Below are 12,792 nucleotides of genomic sequence, written 5' to 3'. Positions count from 1 at the left end.
TACCAACCGCCATCAGCAATTGATTTTAATCTTCCCACAGGGTTCCAGGCAGTGCCTTCCCTCCTCTGCACAGCATGTGACAGATGTGCACGTCCATGGAGTCTCCAAACCTGTGATAAAAGAAGAATTTGGAACAGGTGTGAGTGCCAGGACCACAGTAAGAGCAGCCAGTAGCTCAAAGAGCTTGTCATAGGCAATGGGCCCTCCAGTATGTTTATAGAAGCAACAAGCTCTGCTCTTTCTGAAGAAAACAGAAATGCCTGCTCATTTAATTGTGAACAGGTATACTATTGCTCCACCTGGGGACATGGTATGGAGTGATACCTATGTGCTTCTACTCAATCTGGACTCTAAGCCGAAATACACTTGGGTGCAATTGCACAACCCACCTACAGCACTGATTGATGGTTCAGCTGGCAAGGGTCCATGGTAAGGGTCAAGGGTTCTGTTCTGTGCTCTCACCTAGGGCTGCCACAGTGCTGGCACAAGCTCGAAAGTAACCTCATTACTACAGCTGCTGTTGCTGGTGTTTCCAGGCTGTTCTTGCTTGCTATTGCATGTGTTTCTCTTTTTGGATGAAAGGTGCATTGCCACATGCAACCTAATGAGCAGCAGTTTGGCTGAACTCCCGGGATGCTCTGGGTTGGGGCAGTGCCAAGCTCTGACTTGGTGGCTCCTCTGAGGCTGGGTAGTGCTGCCTTCCTTCTCCAGCCTTCAGCTTGCAGAGGGGCTGTGATGAAGAAGACTTTAGACAAGAATCTCATTTGCCATCAAGGATAGATAAGAAGAGCTTGTAAACCCAAAGTGGGATCTGTAACTACCCCATGGCAGAAACTGCTCTTTCTGGAGTTTCTTGCTACTTCCTGGGAAGTCCAAGCCTGACCATGAACAGACATGGGCAAAGCAACCAATTGTTCTTGCCAGCAGCCCTGTGTGGCTTCATGCTTTCCAAGCTGAGATTGCAGAGTTAATTGTCCCCCGTAGGAGGTGGGAGGAGATCTGAGCAAAGGGAGCTCCTAACAGGTAGTAGGGGAAAAACAGGGATTGTAGGTAAGTGGTAGAAACACTGTCAACCTGTCACTTTTCTGCCTGTGAGTTGAAATTGAAAGTTGGATGAGGTTTGGAGTTTTTAGGGGGGTGAGGGGAAAAGATACTGCCACAAGTTTCACAGCATGCTAGCTCATTGCCAGTTGAACAGTGATGGCTTTGCTGTTCCTAGGAGAGAAGTGTGGACAAGGGGGTGGAGGTAGGGCATTTTACTCAGTTCTTTGTCATCTCTGGGGTGGAAGAGAGAGATCATTACTGCTGTCTACATGCGAGTTGTGCTATTTAGACTAGCCTGAATACAGCAAATTAGTTGGGAGTTTTGTGGCTTGGTGATAGTGTTAGATTGCTTTGAACTTAAAGAGAAAAAAAAAGTGAGAGGACAAATGCACAATGATTGCAGACCCTGTCCAGTGGAGTGGCTTGTCTTTGTTCTCTGCAGTCCTCCTGTGTGGCAAAACATAGTGCAGGTGAGGGACTGCTTCAGTTTGGCTGTACCCCACAGCATTCACTAGCCTTGGAGGAGCTGCAGGAGAGGGTACCATCATCAGCCTTACCCAGCAAAATCCTTCAGGCCAGATGCAGATCACCAGTGCTGGCAGCACAGAGGTAACAGTGGCACCATGTCTGGATGGCATCAGAGACCTCCACATTGTTTTGAAACCTTAGAAGCTTGTGTGGACTCACAAAAATGTGAGCCTATTTTTCACCTTTCTGAGAACATTGCCTTCTTACTGTTCAGAGTTTCAGAATGAAATTCAAGCCAGCACCACATACAGCATTATCATGTTATTTCCTATCAGATAGATCCTTAACTCCTTAGGCTTTTGAAGACTACTTTCATTTCACAAAGGTATTGCAGAGTTAGGATGCCTGTGTATCCAGAGACTCACTATATGTGTGTATATATATAGTGTATTTAAAAAATGAATCATTTTGTTGGGAACTACTTCTAATAGAGGAAGGCACAAATCTGCCCAATGATCCTGTGAGTTAGAAGTGGACATTCAAAAAACACCCCCGAAGTAAAAAGAGTCTGTCAGGAAGCATTCTTTGAGTTGTGGGGTGGTTTTCTGGAAGTTTTTGGATAGACTCCTTAAAGGTGAAGGTTCTTCTAGATTTTCCAGCTTTATTGCCATCCTCCATAGATCTTTTCTCTTCCTCTTAAACCTATGCTTTCTCTGTTTGCTTTTCTACTTGTTATTCTTTGAGTATTAAATACAGAAGGAAAGTATAACAAAGCCTTAAGCTAGTTATTAAGTTCAATTATGAATAATGAGTAGCCTGTTCCAAGCATTAACAGCCTTAGTGGGGGAAGGGATGTAGGTGAGCTTTATCCTTCAGGTAGCTCTGCTTTCAGCATAGTACCTGATCCCTGGGCAAGGTGCCCTTCCCTATCACAGGCACAGAAGCAGGCAGATAGGGCTGTGGTGTAACTTAAAAGAAGTAAAACTATGGTTTATGAGGCAGCAAGCAGGGAATGAGCTTTTTCTTTTTTTTTTTTTTTTTTTTTTTCCCCTTCAAGGAAAAGTAGGACATGAGTCAATAGTTTTTGGAGGATTGAAGAAGCCTCACCCAGGAACTGCAATCCCATCTGAGCCCTGTGCAGTGCCTTCTGTTACTCCACCTTGCTCTTGGCAAGGCACAGGGAACCTGAGCGGGATGCTGAAATACCAGCATTCTGTATTCAGAACTCCCTCCAAGGGCCCCAAACAGCTCTGTGGGCAGGAAGGTGATTGGGGCACACATGAGCCAGCTTTTCAGGTTTGCCTGGCCCTGGCAGCTCCTCACAAACCTGCTCTATGCATGAGGCATGGCAGCCCTTCAAGCAGGAGCCATCCCAGAAGTTGAGATGCCCTGGGTTTGCAAATGAGCAGGTGATGTCCAGGCAGCTCCATCCAAACCCTGGGCTGGGAGCAGTTTCTTGCTGGGGATAGGAAAGGGCCGACACCACACGCTTGTACCACTCCTGTTGTGACCCCTCTGTTAGCCCAGCATCAGTGGCCATTGCACTGCTGGAGCACACACACTGGGACCTGGCACCACTTCAAGTGCTGCTCTCCTGCAGGACTTTGCAAATAGCTAATAAACTACTGCTGCTTCACCCCCAGTGCTTCTGTATGTGGGAGGGTCCTCACATACCTCCTGGCAGCATCCCTACAGGAAAGCCCGGTTGTGGACCACAGCAGTGCTACGTGAGCTCCACAACTGCTTTTTCCAGCCTGGTAAGGTAGGGACCAAATGTGTCAACAAAATTTGGCTAATAAAGAGGAGCTGTTTCCCTCTGCAGGCAAGTGTGAAATTGCTCCAGCTGTTAAGGGAAAAGCCTCTAGGAGGAGATTTGCCCCTGATGTATCCATGTTGGCTTTTCCTGATTATATGCCTCAGTTGACTTGTGACAGTCCCCAGGAGGACTTGTTCCATAACTTTCCCAGGGATTGAAGTGAAGCTAATGGGTCTATAATTGCCTGGGTCCTCTTTGGAACCCTTCTTGTAGAGGGGGTGGGTGGTGACACTAGCCTTTCTCCAGCCTTCAGGGATGTCTCCTTACCTCCATGACATTTCATAGATTATGGATAGTGGCCCCACAACAACATCAGCCAGCCCTCTTAGCACCCTTGGGTAGGTACTTCGCACAGAGGAATCAAACGACTCCAGACTGTGGGTGCCCGGTTCCTAGCAGTGGCCATTTGCCACTGAGACCACTGTTGGAGTAGACATATCCCCCTGTCACCACAGGGACCTCCCTGGGGCGGTGTTACAGCAGGTGTAGCTGCACAGTAGGGCTTGCTTGTTACACCTCTAATCACCCCTTTTCCCAGGAGCAGGGAATTACCAGGTTGGTGTAAATGTCCAAACCCTGATTTATTTGAGGAGGGAGGCTTCCTTGGAGGGATGAGCTGTATTTCAGTGGTGGGGATTACCTGGCTCACCATCTGTATTGCAGAGGCCAGCATATTTCAGGCTGCTGGAGTTACATGTAATCACCAGGCAGTAGCTGTTGTTATTCCTTGTTCCTGGCAGAGAAAAGCCAGCTGCTACGTTTGGCACAAGCTCCCGACAAGGTGTGTAAGGACAAACATGACACAAGCCACCAGAAGTACATGACAGGAGTACTCTTACTGTCTCACCTAGGTAGTGGTGTCAGGCAGGGATAGGAGATGAAGGGGAGCCACAGAGCAGCAGTAGGCATGGTGGTAGGGAAGGGCTTCTCTGTGGTTGGCTTACGGCAAAAGCCTACTTGGTCACACTGTGCAGGGACCATGCAGCAGCATCTCCTCAGGTGGTCTGTGCCCTCTCCTGGTAACTGAAGTCAGAAAAATTTCACCTGCAAATAAGGCAAAACTTTTGGACAGTGACATGATAAATATTTGGCAGGCTTGTTTAGTCTGGAGAAGAGGAGGCTCAGGGAATACCTTATTGCTCTCTACAACTATTTGAAAGGAGGTTGTAGACAGGTGGGGGTTGGTCTCTTCTCCCAGGCAACCAGCACCAGAACAAGAGGACAGAGTCTCAAGCTGCTCCAGGGGAAGTTTAGGCTCAAGGTGAGGAGAAAGTTCTCCACAGAAAGAGTTATTTGCTATATGAATGGGCTGCCCAGGGAGGTGGTAAAGTCACCATCCCTGGAGATGTTCAAAAAAGGCTTGGACATGGCACTTGAAGCTATGGTCATGAAGTGTTGGGTGATAGGTTGGACTTGATCCCTGAGGTCTTTTCCAACCTTACTGATTCTATGATTCTATGATATGGTATGCAGCTGAAGCTAGGCCCCTCTCAGTTTCTTACAGCTATACTGGCTGATGTCTGTTGCAGGAATAGCTGTGTAGCAATCTTCTTAAAGAAAACTTTATTGTTTAGTAATAAATTTATAGCAGTGCTATAGTAGAGATGCCATTGAGTAACCTAAGCCCCATCTCCTTTGAATTCAGTTATGTGCATTCCTTTAAGGCAAGATCTTCAGATTGAACCATGTGCTGATGTAAAATTCAGGAACCTCAGTAAAGAGCTTCGCAGTGTTGAGTTTTCTTCTGTTGTTGGTAATCCTGGAAGACTAGAGTGATCCTGCTTCATTGTGAAGAGGTGAGTGGTTTTCTAAATGTTACATGCTACCACAAAACCAGTAAAAGAGAACTTGTTTTTAATCATTAGGGTTTTATACAGGATTTGTAACTCTTAGCTTAGAGCCATGATACCAATTCACCCAAAGGTGATTGCATATTATGACATCTTTGGGTTAATGGTTCTTGATGTTAGCATCATTTTGTTTCACCCTTAGGACATTAGCTACCTCTTACATTATTTTCCCTTTGGAGAGGTTTCAGTGAGAGCAACTAGGTCAGAGAGCAAGAAGTAACTCGAAGCACTAGTAAGGACTCCCACTAATCCCTTCTGAGAGGACTTGTCATCCCATTCAGTGGGTCTGCTTTAGTTTTGTCCTGTTTGGGAAATACAGCCTAGCATGGCAGAGAGAAGGCAGTCCCAATGTGTGTTCCCCAGAAGCTGTCTTTTAGTGTATGTATACATGAAAGGACAATATTTTGGCTAGCTCTCTGCAAAATCTCTTCCAGATGCCCTGCTTTCTTGACCATCACACACATCCTTCAGAACAACCACCTGCAAATGCTGTATGGTGAGGGTCTGGTTCACACATGAGGGCTGTATCTTGCCAGTGTAAAGAAGAGATATTATTGCTGAACTGTCTCTTAATGACTGCCAGTCAAACATAATTCAGGAAGCTACAAGGAAGTCCTATTTCCTCTGGTGTAGATATTAAATTCTAACGCTGTTTGTATCAACCTATTTGGGTGCCTCTTGCAAAGCAACACAGGTGACCTGAGACTGGGGAAGGAGAAGGGAGACTGATGGACTGCTTGCAAGGAGGAGGGGATTATTTCCTTGGGCCTGAGGGCTCTGCTACTGCAGGGGAGGACTACTAAGAGCTGAGGAGTCTCAGGGAAGAGCACAGTAAGACTACTGCCTGCCCTTGCGTTTGGAGAATGAAGGACTCTGCTCAGAGGGTGATGCCTTCTTTCACTTTTGCAGGCTTTTGCTCCCCTCTAACGGCCAAAGAGCCAAGAAACACTTTTCTGGAGACCGTGGTGTCACAGGCTCTGTGACTGCTGCCAGAGTGTGCCCGTGTGCAGGCACCAAACTTCGGCTCCAGGCTGGCTCATGGTTACCTAGCACTGCACTGGGGATGGGGCCAGGGTCCCCCCCAGCTCTTCCTGCATCTCTTATTGCTGGGTTTTACTCTCCGTGTTTTTTGTTCCACCTTCCAATAAATGCACCTGTTTCACCGTGGCTGGGGGGAAAGGGTTACAGATAGACATGAAAAAGAGAAGCAATGAAAACAAATCTGTAAATGCACACAGATGGCAGAGTCCTCCCTGAGTCAACACCTCCTCCTGCCTGCATCAGTAACTGAAGCTCTCTGCCTTGGAGACTTGCACTGCAGCTCTTCCCTATCATTGGAATGAATTATGCCCACTGGCTAGGTTTTACCCAAACCAACTGTAACTGTTCTTTTACAGACTTTTACAGAGGCTCACAAGGCCTCTATCTGCACAAAAATATGTGTTTGTGTGCTTGAAGCTTTGGCTTTTGCACAGCTATGCTATTTACTATGCTCTATTACCTCCTGCTGCCCTTTTTGGGAAAAAACAAAACAAAACAAAACCAACTCTTCAGAGCATCCCACACTTGAAACACCATAAAATGTAAATACCTTGATTTGTATTTTATGTCTAGGAATTACCATAGAATCATAAATTAGTTTAGGCTGTAAGGGACCTTTAAAGGTCATCCAGTCCCAGCTCCCCTGCAGGGACATCTTCAACTAGATCAGGTTGCTCAGAGCCCCGTGCAACCTGACCTGGAATGTTTCCATGGACAGGGCACTTACCAACTCTCTGAGCAACCTGTTCCAGTATTTTACCATGTATATGGGAACAAGCTTTAAGTTAGCTGAGTGTAAGCCTAACATCCCCGGGTAATTCCTCCTGCATCTTCTGTCAAGTTCTTTGCTGCAATATTTGGTAAACCTGAGTTCCTTTCCAAATTCAAGGAACCAACCAGGAGAGAAATTCTGTTTCCTCATCCTTACCATTTCTTCCTATCTCAAAACCAAATTGCAGTATGTGTAACAAAATCATGGTTTACCTGCTATGTCACCTCTATTGATGCCAAAAGATATTTTGATCAAGGAAAAATAACCTACTGTTCTTTCTTTTAGTAGTGGGGTCAGTGTGGCTGTCCCTGGGAAAGCCCATATATGAAATCATATTCTCCACAGTCATGAGGGACATAGAGTCAGGACATTATCCTAAGCACTAATGAAAGATTCCAGTGCTTGTACAAGGATGTCTTTCAATGGCTTGCACTGTGCTCTGATGTGTAATCCACAAGTAATGACCACAGGTGGTACAACAAGATGCTTTGGAGGTGGTTATGTGCCACCTTGACCTGTTTGCCCTTGGTTCCTGTGCAGAAAACTGGCTGTTCTCTGCCCTGGTGGGGATGGCAGTATAGCTTAGACCAGTGTGGTTCTGTTAGAGTGAGGCTGGTTCTGCGTGTGGTTCTGCAGAGACTGTCAGGGCTCTCTTATTTAGAAGAGCTTGAACTGGCATATCCTACTTGGAATTTAAATTAATAAATAAGTTTTATTTTAAACAAATCAACTATTCTGTCTCATGCTTTCCTATTCCCACCTGTATGAAGCAGGTAAGTAATTAGTGACAATACAGTTACAGAATCAGCAAGCCAATAAACAAGTTCTGAAAATATTTTGCCAGTGTCCTCATTAGCATAGCTGCTTTCTCATCACTTCCTTTGCACCCATTGCATCTAAGTCTTCAACAGGCTGCCCTGTACAGCTTCTTTTGTGCCACTTGCTATGGAAGTGACTGATCTGTGAGGCCATGTAGCCATAGATGCTTGCTTTCCAAAGCTTTGTTTTTGTTTTTGTTTTTTTTTTTAATTTGTCTGTGAGATTTTTAGGAGAGAGACTACTTACTCTGTCTTCGTAAAAAACACTTCCTGCACTTTGGAGCCTACTAGGATTTGATATGTTGTTACTGACTCTGGACGGTACCTGGAGCCTTCCCCTCTGTGCTCTTCGGACTTGGCAGAAGTCAAACATGCTATCTACCAGCAAAGCACTCAGTTTGTAGCTTACTCTCTTCATATAGGTCATTGTTTAAGACCTGGAGCCTTAAATGTGGTATTTAAGGACGCTCGATACGGAGTTGAGCTTAGACTCATCGGAACTGCAGCTGCAGGGGGAGTACGACTTTGAGAGGAACTTAACAAGCGGGAAGCTAGAGAATGCATGCAAGAGAACTGCCAAGAGAGGATGTTGTGTCCCAGGTAGCCCTGTCGGGTCCTGCTGTTTCTTGTGAAGCTGGTGCAGGCTCCTCAGCCCCGAGGAAGAAGAGGCTGTAGGGCTCTGGCTTCACGCCTGCGGCTGTAAGGGAAGGGCTGTGGCTGCTCATGGGACTGAGCAAACGGTTGTTGAAGTCATGCTGCAGCGTGTAGGAAGGTTCCAGCATGGCAAGGGGTCAAGGAGCAACCATTGTACTGGTAAACAGAGCACTTAGCCCTGCCGCGCTGCCCTAAAGCATTGCAAAAGAGTAAGACATAATGCATGGCCCTTGGGCCCCCTAGCTTTCTGGTGCAACTGGCCTCTTTGAAAGCATCCTCTGCCTGCAGAGTCACATGTGCAAGTGAGTAAGATGCCTTGACCTGTTTGCTCATGATTCTGCTCGCAGGTTAACAGATCCCACAGTGTCCCATCAAGGCTTTGTGGAAATCTTCACAATGTAACAGTTCATTTTATTTTCTGCATTCCCCAGGGTTTTTCCTCACTGGTTCTACTCACTGTCAGGGTGGGCTTCTTGTGATAAAGTCCAACCTTAACATGAGAGTGGGAAGTCTTTTTTTCCTGGTTGGAGCACTCTGCCGGGGCTGGAAACAGAGCAGTCTGAGGTTTTCCTGACTACTTCATCTCCTCTGCTTTACAGGTACAAGTCTTTGCTTTTACAAGCAGGTATTTTTATACAGATCTCTGTCCAAGTGTTATGTGGAGAACAGGGCTGTCCAGCCTTGCACATGTCACTCATTTTCTCCCTCCCTGTTGCTCAGCCCAGCCAACATGCTTGCACTCTACAGGGTTGCAGTCTGATGTTACTGCTCTGTTTGATCCTCGGGCTAGTGTCTGGACTAGGCAATTCTGCAATAGGATGACCGTAGCAAGAAGATAGCAGGCAAGGGAGACCTGGGCTTTCCACCCAGCTTCCATTAAAAAAAAAAAGTAGAGAGCTGATCTGAAATACTATGTAGGGAAAGCTAGGTAACAAAGGCTGGTGCAAGGGGCTCATGTACCCCTAGCATGCCAGGAGGTAGATGACTATATGGGCTTTACTGATACAGACAATTTCAATAGCAACCTAAGTTTTGGTGGGATCTAGCTACTAAATAGCTTCAGCATTACACCTTGCTTATTCTGCCTCACATAAAAATTTGTGCAACTGTGCTGCTCTTACCTGACTAATGATGCACCTCTCCCACAACCAAAGATTCATTGTTCTCTGGAAAAAGAAGCTTATCTTCCTCAACTGGTACCACCACTCTACCACACTGATAGTCACCTGGTATGGCTATAAGGAGATGGTGGCTGGCGTTGGCAGGCCTACAGCCTTGAACTTCAGTATCCATGCTATCATGTACTTGTACTACACTGTGCGACCTGCAGGCTTCCTGGTACCCCACTCCATTGCCATAGCAATCACCATTACACAGGTGCTGCAGATGCTGGCATATGTAATAATGAACATCTTGATTGTCTTCTGGATGGAGGTCTGTCACACAACCTGGACAATTTTTTCCTTACATCTAGTCCTCTTCTGCAACCATTTCTTTCAGACTTACCTGAGGAGCACAGAGAAACCAAAGAGGGAATAAAAACAGGGAGGGAAGAAGATTCTGGGGTGGAGGGAATGGAGAGGGAAAGGAGGTACTTTCCACTTTTCTGGAGCTCAGGTGCCTGGGTTTGGTGGGGGTTATGATGAAGTCACTCTGGATAATAGCCTTCAGATGAACTTGTGCATTGGCCTGTGGTGTGTGTGTCTTGCAGTGAGCAGCATGCCAGACTGAGATGCGGGTTGTTGGAGGCTAATATCAGGAGGAGAGGGGAGGTGGCTGGGGTCTGCAGATCTCAGGGCTTTGGTTCTCCATTTTTTTCTCTTTTCTGTGTCTCTCAGTTTTGTTTTTTTTCCTCACCTCCTTTCCAGGGATTACCTGGCTCCTGCATGTACCAAGTATCTCCTTGGGGAAAAAGTAGGGAAGCACCTCTTAAAATAGTGCTGCCCACTCTGTGGTCCCCAATTCCAGGGGATAGCAGAACCCAGTCTGCTGCTACTCTGTGTGTGGAACAGCCCAAATAGGTTGCCAGTGGAAGCAGTACTGAACTGGAAAATTCCTGCTGCTTTTTAAGGTACTGCAGGGATGGGAATTGGGAATGTCTTTTTTCATCCTGCAATGACATTTGTAAGGCTCCTTCAGAGCTGTTCTTTCCCTTCAAACCAGCACCTGCTTCTGGCCAATACAATGCTGCTTGGGATTAGGCTCATTCGGCTGATGTACGGAAAGAAGGAACCTACCTATCTGGTGCCCTTCTCACTTCTATCCTGGGCCATGATAAAGATTCTACTCTGCCTTTGTACAGTGGTACTAGGAGGACAGGATGTGGGCCAAGACACTCAAGTGTCCTGGGACCAACTGTATCACATGTTTGTATCTTGGTCTTGCACAAGTTCTTTTATCCATCTCTGTGCCTCATCATCTCTCCTCTGATACACTGAGTATGCCCCTTGTATGATGTTAAACAACCTATTTAACCTGGCTATCTACTGCCTCAGACCCTGGGAACTGAGCAGGGGTCAGATGTTTCCTGCAGATCATGTGAGGTATTGCCTATGGTCCCAGGCCAGGGCAAACAATGTGGGCTGGTGGCAGAAGGGTCCCAGAGCCAGGTCCTCTCAGGATGCATCTGCCTCTGTGTGATGTGTAAAAGTGACTAGTAAATGATGTTGTGTATGTACTGAATTATTTTATGCCTTTTTAATACATGGCCTTATTTCTGATCTATGAGAAAAGCATTGCTTTACCTGTCTAGATCCTGGGTGTTCCTGAGGACTAGCAACAGCAGGGTACCTGGCAAGATCTGTCCCTGAGTGCTTCCTCTTTCTACAGTTGTTGAGGATTGGCTGAGGGAGAAGAGACATGGGTCCCAGGAACACCTGTGCAATTCAGGCCTTGAAGGACTTTCTGTTGAAAATATAGCAATGGAGCAGGAGTTGTGGAAAAGTGCTGATTGCTTGGTATGCTAAGGTCAAGCTGCCCCTGAGAAGAGACAAACAAGGAGGAGGTGAGATCTGGGAAAAAGAGCAATTAGACTGAGTAGAAAAAACCACAGAGTAGTGAAAATAATGATGTAACCTTTTAGAGATGAACCAATAGTATGTGTTAAATTAGAATAGAATTAACTATGCATAAGATAAGACTATAAATAATGAAGCGTGGAACAATAAAGTTGGATGATTTCTATCACTCATATCGAGTGCTGTCATCCCTGTCTCCATTCTCGTCATACAGTCAACAGATGGTCCTTCTGTCCAATACCCTTTGCTTGCCACCAAGAAACTAGAAATGAGAGGAAGATGTAAAACCCAGGTGCTTGTTTGGGCTGCACAAAGGCATGGTGCTTAATAAAGACACAATGAACTTTGGAACCTGTCTGGCCAGGATCACCCTAGTGTCTAAGCCTCTGAGTAGGCTGGCTCGTACCTGGTGAATGGGATTTGTGCCCTCAAGGCAGTGGGCTGGAAAGCTGCCTCAGGGCTGTAGGCTGCAGGATCCACTTCCCAGGAGAGGGCAGAAGCCAGTGTCCTGTCTAGCCTACCTCGTCGAGCAGGGCCTCTGCTCTGGACTCCCCAGTGTGCTCCTTCCTGGCTTTGTGAAATGCAGGAGCAGTCAGCTGAGGTGATGGTGTTTGGAGAAGAGGAGTAAACTGGTCTGCACGTTTGGGAGCTCTTTATAGAGACAAGGGGATGGTGAACACGTGGGAGTAATGGGGTGACCTCTCTCTTGCATGGCACTATCTGGGGCACGTTTTAGGACAGCTGTGGTCCCGATGAGGCGGTCACTGGCTCCCTCCTCACACACGCCTGCAGCTGTCCTAGCAGCTCCCTCAGCGGCACCGGGCGTGCCCGCACGTACAGGAGCATTGTAGAGGCAGAGCAGGGGACAAGTTGCAGAAACGAAGACTTGAAGAGCAGGAGAAGACGGAGCCCCAGGCTGCAAGAAGAGGTGAAGCTGGGCTGAAGAGCCGTCGGGGACCAGGAGAGGCGAAGAATTTGCCCGAAGGCTTTTCCCATCTTCCGGGCGCCATCGGGAGCGTTGCATCGTCAGCCCAGCGCAGCCCGGGCACTACGGCCGGCGCGGCCTCCAGCTGCCCTGGGTGCTCCCAGCCGCTAGGTGGCACCACCGCGCCTGTTTCCGCCCTGGACTCGGTCCGCCCGCTCAGCGAGGGGCGCAGCCCGCGCTGCCGCACAGAGGCCTCTGTGGGCCGAGGGGAGCGGAGCCTAGCTCCGGCGGTTCCCGTGCCTGCCGTAACCAGCGCTTGAAAGGCAGGCAGTCAAAGCAGAGACTGAGTCCACAGCCATCTAATCACGCCAGCCCAGGTTTTCATTT

The sequence above is a fragment of the Melanerpes formicivorus genome, unplaced genomic scaffold (genome assembly GCF_026170545.1).
Source record: "Melanerpes formicivorus ecotype bairdi unplaced genomic scaffold, bMelFor1.0.p_v2 SCAF_6, whole genome shotgun sequence".
Classification (NCBI taxonomy): Eukaryota; Metazoa; Chordata; class Aves; order Piciformes; family Picidae; genus Melanerpes; species Melanerpes formicivorus.
Note: the sequence above shows the minus strand (reverse complement) of the source record.